The sequence below is a fragment of the Alligator sinensis genome, unplaced genomic scaffold (genome assembly GCF_000455745.1).
Source record: "Alligator sinensis unplaced genomic scaffold, ASM45574v1 scaffold451_1, whole genome shotgun sequence".
Lineage (NCBI taxonomy): Eukaryota > Metazoa > Chordata > Crocodylia > Alligatoridae > Alligator > Alligator sinensis.
The window spans coordinates 504585-512573 of record NW_005842097.1 but is presented as its reverse complement, the minus strand read 5'-3'; the positions used below and the strand labels follow the sequence as shown (position 1 = coordinate 512573).

Below are 7989 nucleotides of genomic sequence, written 5' to 3'. Positions count from 1 at the left end.
TCTCTGGCACTGAGGGTTGTCTGCCTGTCTGTCTCTCTCATTCTGTCTCCTGTAGAATATTAAGAGAGAGAAATTCTACAAGGCTCTTTAGCTCAGTAATTGAGCACCTGAAAGCAGGAAAATCTATTTTTTGATTATTTTACAGACTGTATCTGGGAAGGGTTGGCAATTTCCCAAGCCTGATTCAAGTGTTGCCTGGTTTATACATGGGAGGGAGGGAGGGAGACAGAGGTGTTGTGAGCAGATCTGTTCGACACTCAGTGTATTCTTCCTGGGAGAACTGGGGGTTATGCAAATCTGTCCTTTTGGCTCAGTGTACATCTCTCCTTTGGTCTGCCAGGCTTGAACAAACTCACGACAGAAGTCTGTCAAGATCTCTAAGTAACTTCATGAAGTTGGTTCAAATTCTGCGATGGGAAGGTAAGAGCTCCACTCTCCTCAGTTCTCTAAGGGGTTGGGGAGAAGCAGACACCATATTGGATGGTGTCGTTACGTTGGCCCCCCCAAGCAAGCCTCTCACCATTTCCCTTTCCCAGTGGACGTCTACAGACTAGCATGGAAAGCATCTTTGAACTGGCTAAGGCAACTCCTATAACTCCCTTGCTCCATATCTACAGGTGATGGGGGTAGAAAGCGTTTATGGACAATAGGAGAAGAGTGAAGGGAAGGTGTAGATCAGTAAGGATAAAGGGGGATGCATCAAGAGAAAGAATCATGGACCTAAAAAGAGTTATGTCAAAAATAGCCGTGATCACTGGGCTTATTTGCTACTTCCTGGTCCTCTCTCCTTTGTCTTTGTCCAGTTAGAACGTTAGCACTTTGCAGCTGCTACTCTGTCATCATACAGCACATCTCCGTGAAGTGCCTGCCTAGTGCACTTGAGGGCACTCAGGAATAACAGCGAGATTGTAGATAGACTGATTGATTAGCAACCCTTTAGGAAATTTTTGGACGACTGTGGACTGCGTTTCTAGTTTATTATTATTAATTTGTATTGCGGTCGCAGTATACAGTGAAGCCAGGCAGATTTCATGTGGTTATGATTATTACTGATGATTTAGATAGCCCCAGCAGCGTGCAAGGTGCTTAGCAAAGAGATTGAGACAGGGTGCCTTTCTCACAGATCTTCCAAGCTGAACAGAATCTACAGGCCTGTCTGGGGCTTTGTTGCAAACATCTCACACAGCTGTGGCCATGGGGCTGGAGGAGTCACGTATGAACAGTGTGGTTCTGATGGCACTGAGCTGCAGGCCCAAAGCATTTCTCCTAACAAGGTGGTGATTTATTGGGGCCTGAGGAGTCCTCTGAGTGGAATCATGTTTTTTCCTCCGTTGTCTTCGTTTTCGCAGACGAGCCTTTCCCAGTGCAATCCGGACTGTCACATACTGTCTGATGCAGGTTTAACCTTGTCGCCAGCATGCATCAAGCTGACACTTGCTGTGAAAGATTCAGCTGCTGCATGGATCCCACATTGCTAGCATACACGTATTTTTTCCCAGGTTAATGATGGTTTTAGTACTGATGAAGATTTGCTGCTCAGTTAACAGCAATGCGATTCCCTATATCTGGCATTTCCAGAAGCAGTATCGCGATGTAATGCAAAAGCCTCTCATAGGCTTTCATAATGCTTTGTGTGACTAGTTGGATATGGGGGAGGAGTGGTTTGGAGCTCAGGAGAGATGGGTTTCATCTCCCAGTCTACTACGGGCTTCCTCTGTGACCCTTGGCATGTTGTAAGCCATTGATACCTCATTTCATCACCTGTGAAAGTTCCTCCTCCACCCCTCTTGTGTGTCTTATCTAGTCAAGAATGTAAGCTCTTTTCCTCAGGGCCCGTTTCTTAGTACATGCAAGTGCAGCACAGTGGGAGTCTAGTTTTTCTCTCGGGTCTGCTAAGCCCCTATCAGTTAGGTACCTGGAGGTTTCAGACAACTTCAGTACTACTACAACTAAAGCCCCAGGTGTCAGGAGCATCAGGATCCAATCTCAGCTTCTGGGAAAGCTGAGACACGCAAGATACATCTCTACCACTGCTGCAGTGGTCTTTGGACCACTTTACCCCACTGCTCCCGCTGTGCACGTGCCAGACTTGGAGGTGAAGTGATGTGACAGGGGGCTGTCAAGTGGCTGGTCTAATCATTGGCCTGCCCACTTGTCTAGGTCAGTCTGCCCACCTGCCTTTCCTGCCACACCTTTAATGCAACTGAAATAGAGGTTTACATGGTAGAAGGCTGCCCATTTACTGCCTGATGCCAAGGGCATAATACATGGCTCTGAACCTTCCCTTATACTGTATCCTATGCCTCACAGATAGCATCACTATTTGGTTCCAGCCCCATGATGGACCTCCTTCTATGCCCACCTGGTGTTCGGACCCAAACTGGATTGCTCCTTCTCAGGCGGTCTACTCCACCCTCATTCTGGGCTGCAAAGCTCCCTACACCCTTCTCCCTCTTGGCAGCAGCCCTACTCTGGGCCCTTTGGCCATGCAGGCCCTGGCCTCACCTCTAGTACAGTCTGAACCCCAGGCCCCTGGCTCTGTGCATCCCTTGCAGTGGGAGCTCTGCCCCTTTGACCGTTCTGGTCCTGGCCCCAGCATCAACTAATCGAAGGTTTCTCCAGTCAGGTTAATGAGCCACTCACCCTCTCTCACATACAGGTCTGCCTTCTCGGGCCCTTCCAAACTCAGCTCACTCAGTCTCTAAGGCTGGCCCATGCACAGTCCTTCAGGCCTGCCCATGCAAACCCTACTCTCTGCAGCCTTCTCACACACCCTCTTACTGGGCTCACTACTCCACCCCTTCACTGGGGCTCTCAGCCTTATGCCCCTTGGGTCACAGGCCTGATGACATGCCTGGACCCTTTGCCTGTCCCCTCTACAGGGGCTGAGGCTATACAGTGCCCCATACTTGCCTTTCGCGGGGGAGGCACTGGTGTGGCATTTCCTGGGGACCAACCTGCCACAGGCAGCCCCACCACACCATCCTACCTTAGCAGGATGTCATTTTAGGTAATTCCCCAGGACCAGGACCCTCCTCCAGCCCCATAGTTCCTACTCTTAACCACCAGATTTTCTGGGCACAGCAGCTCCAGCCACACAATGTCATCTCACTGACTCCCTGCAACAACTTCCCACTCAGCTGTGAGAGCCTGGGTTTATATTGAGGCTGCTCAGCACCATCCTCCAATCCAGGAGCCTTCCCATGATCATGTGACTGCCTCATTAAGCTGCATCACATCTGCAGACTGGTTCACAACCTGTTCAAACCTCTTAAAGGTGACAAAGCCTCTCTAGGGTGTTCAGCACTCTGTCTCCTACATGCTTGAAAGCAGCCATGAGTACTGCTAGGGTGGCTTCACTGTCTTGTTTCCAGGTTAGATGCATGGGTAGCAGGAACAGATGGATGGGGTGTGCTGCAAAGTGGCTCTTGACATTGCTGTGTCTATTGGCAACGCGTACGGGGTGCATGCAGGTGCAGGTGCACCCCTTGTGATTGGCCGTGTACCCCCTGGAAGCGTCAGCCACAAAACCGGAAGTGCTGGTGGAAGTGCGCTTCCAGTTTTGCCACTGGTGGTTTCGGGCTCAGTGATCAGCTGCTGTGGGACCCCCACCCCATCCGGTTGGCAATCGGCTGGGGGGGGGGGCCCCCCCCCCCCCCATCAGCGATCTGGTGTCCCCCCAGACTTGGGAGGCACCAGTTGCCTATGGCTGTGGCAACACTAAAGAACTACCTACAGAGGCTAATGACTTCCCAAAGGTTACATGTGGGTCAGTGGCAGAGCTGGGAATAGATGGCTGTTATGGAGGTTTAAAGCAAACAGCTAACAGGATGTGACATTTCTATTCCCAATATTGTTTCTGAGTGGTGGTAGTAAACTGGCCATATCCCTTTACTCTGGCATGAGATTTGCTCGGTAGTAGACACGTGGTGGCAGAAAATATTTACCTTACCTGTTTGCCAAATGTGGCTTCCATTGGGTCAGCATTTTTAAAGATTAGGACTGTGATTCGGGCAATTCTGGGGCATTACTCAGGATGAAGGGTGCATTGTTTGTTAGCTCACTGGCAGTTAACCTGCCTTCCATGGTGCTCAGCAGTTGTCCCCTCAGAGGTCCAGGAGGAAGCAGACATGCAATTCGAAACAGAAGATAGCACACATCAAGCCCTGGTTGGTCCTGAACAGCTCATATATTGAAAAGTGCGTGGTCTGATTTGGGAAAATGTGCCACTATTGTTTACAGTGTGGGAGCACCATTGCTAACAGGGAATTCAAACAGTGGGTATTGCTAATGTAGCAAGGCTTCAGGGAATAGAGGTGTCTTAACGTATTGACTAAACTGGTTGACCAAGAGCCTGAACAAGAGCATGAAATTGCTAGCAGCTGCGGGGGGCCTTAAGGCTATCACCCATCCTACCACTCCGTCACCAGCATCCACAGCTGTAGGGAACTCTCTTCCAACTCCTGTTTGATTGATACCATTTTATAGTCCCGCCATGGAAATAACCCTGCAAGGTACAAGGCAGTACGTAGTCAGACTTTGTTGTTCTGGGCCTGAACTCAGACCACCCTACTTTTGACTTCAGTCCTGTAATGAAAGATGGCTGGATTTGGCCCTTTGTCAAGGAAACAAATGCAGTCAACGGCAATGCTTTCCAAACAGAAACACAAAGCAGAGGCCACACTAATTCAAGTCAGGTGAAACAAAACATGGGAACTGAAAATTACTCTGATTTCTCCTTAGGATCCATTGATCAGTCTCAGAGGTACCACAAAAAGCAAAACCTGTAAACAGCATCAAGTGGCCCTGATCCTGCCACCTTTACCCATACAGAATCCTCCACTCAAGGCAAAAGGATTTTTTTTCCTGATTAAATTGCGCAGAATCACACCCATATGCTTTACAATATGCTGACTTCCCAATGCTTTCAGTGGAGGCAAGGAGACAGAGTACTGGCAAAAGTTAACCAATAATGAGATAGGAAAGGGTGAAAACTTCCTAAACTACAATTGCTTTCAATTATAGGAAATAGCTAATGCCAAAATATGTCATCAGGTTTTGATAGACTGCATTCTTAACTATATTACCAAAGCTAGTTGTGTTAAAGGCAGCAAAACCCAGACAGAGATCAAACCCCCTGCCGCCCCCACTGTCCTATCTAATAACTTGGTTTTAAGAGTATTTGCTGTTGCTATCAGTGTTGCTTTCCTGATGTCAAATAACTCATTTGACTTACCTGGCTTTCTTCATCACATTCTCCTGCATTGCAGAGGGATTTGCTTTCCATTTCATTAGTGAGCATTCATTAAGCCCTCTGAAAGTTAAAGTGTTAAACATGATTAATTATTCATTACTATTAACACTTGCTTTAGGCTTCTTCATCCCAACATAAGCATTCTGATTCAAGGCATATTACCTTTTAAAATGCAGCTGACTGATTTGCAGGCCTGATTCAGCCAGATGCTAAGCATGTGTGTGAGTTTAAGTACCTGAGTGTTCCCTCTGTGATATCCTGGTGAACTTAGGCCTTTGGAACAAATGCTGCCCATAGACATGTCCATGCCTCTGCTGTTGAAGTCAAGGGCAGGCAGAATTTGGTCATGGCAAAAGGAAAGCCCCTTTATTTTCATTGCACATTCAGTGTATTATTTCCAGCATCTTCTCCAGCAGGTCTGAGTTGCTCAAAAGTCCCTGTTGTTTGATTATGAGGTAAAGGGTCATCCCTTTTTAGAGCATGTTATTATTATGCTTTCATTATAAATGTATGTTGCTTACATTATTTTTACTAGGGAACCTGAAATGTTTTCATTCCTAGTCTTGAGAGACTCTGCTATCTGCAATTTCAAGATAAATCCTTGACCTTTTGAGTCCAGGCAGCATGTGTTTTACATTCCCTCTAATAGCTGTCTCACATTAGAATGTCATTTGTGGGGTGTCATCAAGTGTTGCATATTTTTGGACAGATTTTAACAGTTTGATTTTGTTCTTGACATCTCCTCAGTGACCCAAATTTTAGGAATCAGTTCTCAAAACTGATGTGTATATGTTTTTCCCACATATATCCAATCAACATGTGCATTACTCTGAAAGGGAGAGCATAAAGTAAAAAGACACATGTTTAAAAAATACCCAATGAAACCTTCACCTGTTTGGTCAACAGCCCGTTAGATTTTAAAATAGAAAGGGAGTCAGGAGAAAAAACTGTCAGAGAGTTTAAGTCACCAAATAAGGTTTTATATGTGTGAGCATGTCCATATGTACTCACGCCTTACACACAGCTGAGCATAATGACAGTGTTTAAAAATACTAAAGGAAAATATACATACATATAAATAAAAGATGTACAAAACTTAATAGTGACAGACACACTGACTGATTTTTCTCCCTTTCAGTTAAAGCAACTTTTTCTTCAGACATAAATATTCCCCGGTGGTATTTGCTGTCAAAATATTGCAACCTTCTGCTAGTGCTAGTGCATGGGAACCGAAAATTGAATCTAAAAAAAGGGTGGAATTGACCAACCTACTTAGACTGGCAAAAGGGCATGAAGTGCGGAAGGGAAACAAAAAGCAACCGCCCAGTACAGTGAGTGGTAAAAGGAATTAGATGGAGCAGGATTGGGGATGGAAGCATCCCTTCTCAGGCTACTGAGCCACCTTGTTCTCAGTCTTTTATGGTTAGCTCATCATTACTTCATTTGTAAATGCCTAGTGCCCCAGTCACCCTAAACGTTGTATGGGGATGGGAGCAAGAGTGTATGTCAGAGGTTATATTATGAAAATACAATTTTCACAGGGTGGCTCAGACAATATGTAATGAAATATGGAGCCTTTTGCCTCCATGTCAATGATTCTAGTGCAGCACAGACTGCGAAGAGACCAAAATGTTTTAGCACCTATCAGCAGTTCAGTGGCTTATGAGAAATTAGTTGGCAGCCTTAGGTCATTTCCCAGTGGAGAAGTGTCAACACCATCACAGCCATTCCAGTTGGCATAAATTAGGACCCTTGCTGGCAGTTGCTAGGGGACCAAAACTGCATGAACCCTGGAGAGGAGGGTTTTCTATAACCTGGAGTCTGACCCAGTACATCTTCCTGATCTTATCTCGCCTCTGTTCTTCTGCGCTTGGTACTCTATCACACCAAACGTGCTTGTTCAGCCTCGTCTCAGAGCAGACTCCTGGCCTACGAAGTGGCAGAATAGTTTTACGTTTTGATTTCTGTTCTTCTTCTCAACTTTGTCAGTTTAAACCCGGGTTAAAAAACTCACCTCTCAGGTCTTAATCATTTACTGACACATCAATTAGACAGCCTCTTTCATGTTAGTTTTGTTTAATGGTGTCGCCATTTATGTTTCTCTGTACAGCAGAGTGGTACTCAGCATCACCAAGCAAAGTATTTTAAGGCTGGATCCTGTCAAATGGTTCTGTGCCTCACCCGTTGTCCCACTGATTACGTATTGATCAAGGCTTCAGTCAGTGTGAGCAGGAGTAGCAGAATCTACGCCTTTCATGGGCCCATTCATGGGACTTTCCAGTCGCTCTTTCGTTGCTCATGTGTTGGCTCTAAACTGTGACTAATGACAGGACTTGGTTCCCAAAGGCTGTCAGTCAAAACCTACCTGCAGCACAGATCTCCTTAATAACAAAAACAGCATCTAGGAAGGAATACAGGATTGGGCCCACTCATGTATGTGAAACCAGTGGGGACTGTTCTCATGTGGAGGCCCGGAGGATCAGCATCTGTTCAGTTGCGGAAGGGTGAATAAATATTAGTGGTTAAACTAGTAATTAACCCGCCAGTTGAAATATCCAGCAGATCCCATGTTTTCCTCCCTGTTGATGCAAATGAGACTTGATTGTAAACATCTCATGCCTAAATTATACCTTAGAGAATCCAAGTAACGCAGTTGGCCTTGCCTGAATTATTTCAGTAAAAACAAGGCAGACAAATGAATGTAATTGTCCTGACTTCTTTCACTCTCTAGCTCT

General features: G+C 46.0%; 1 long non-coding RNA gene across 1 annotated transcript in view; it reads left to right on the top strand.

The window, feature by feature from the left end:
- The first annotated feature begins 201 nt into the window (after nt 1–201).
- LOC112550392 overlaps nt 202–7989 on the top strand; it is a 74118-nt gene continuing 66330 nt past the window's right edge. The window contains exon 1 of the long non-coding RNA XR_003094213.1: nt 202–420. This is a non-coding gene — a long non-coding RNA (uncharacterized LOC112550392). The remainder of the gene's footprint in view (nt 421–7989) is intronic.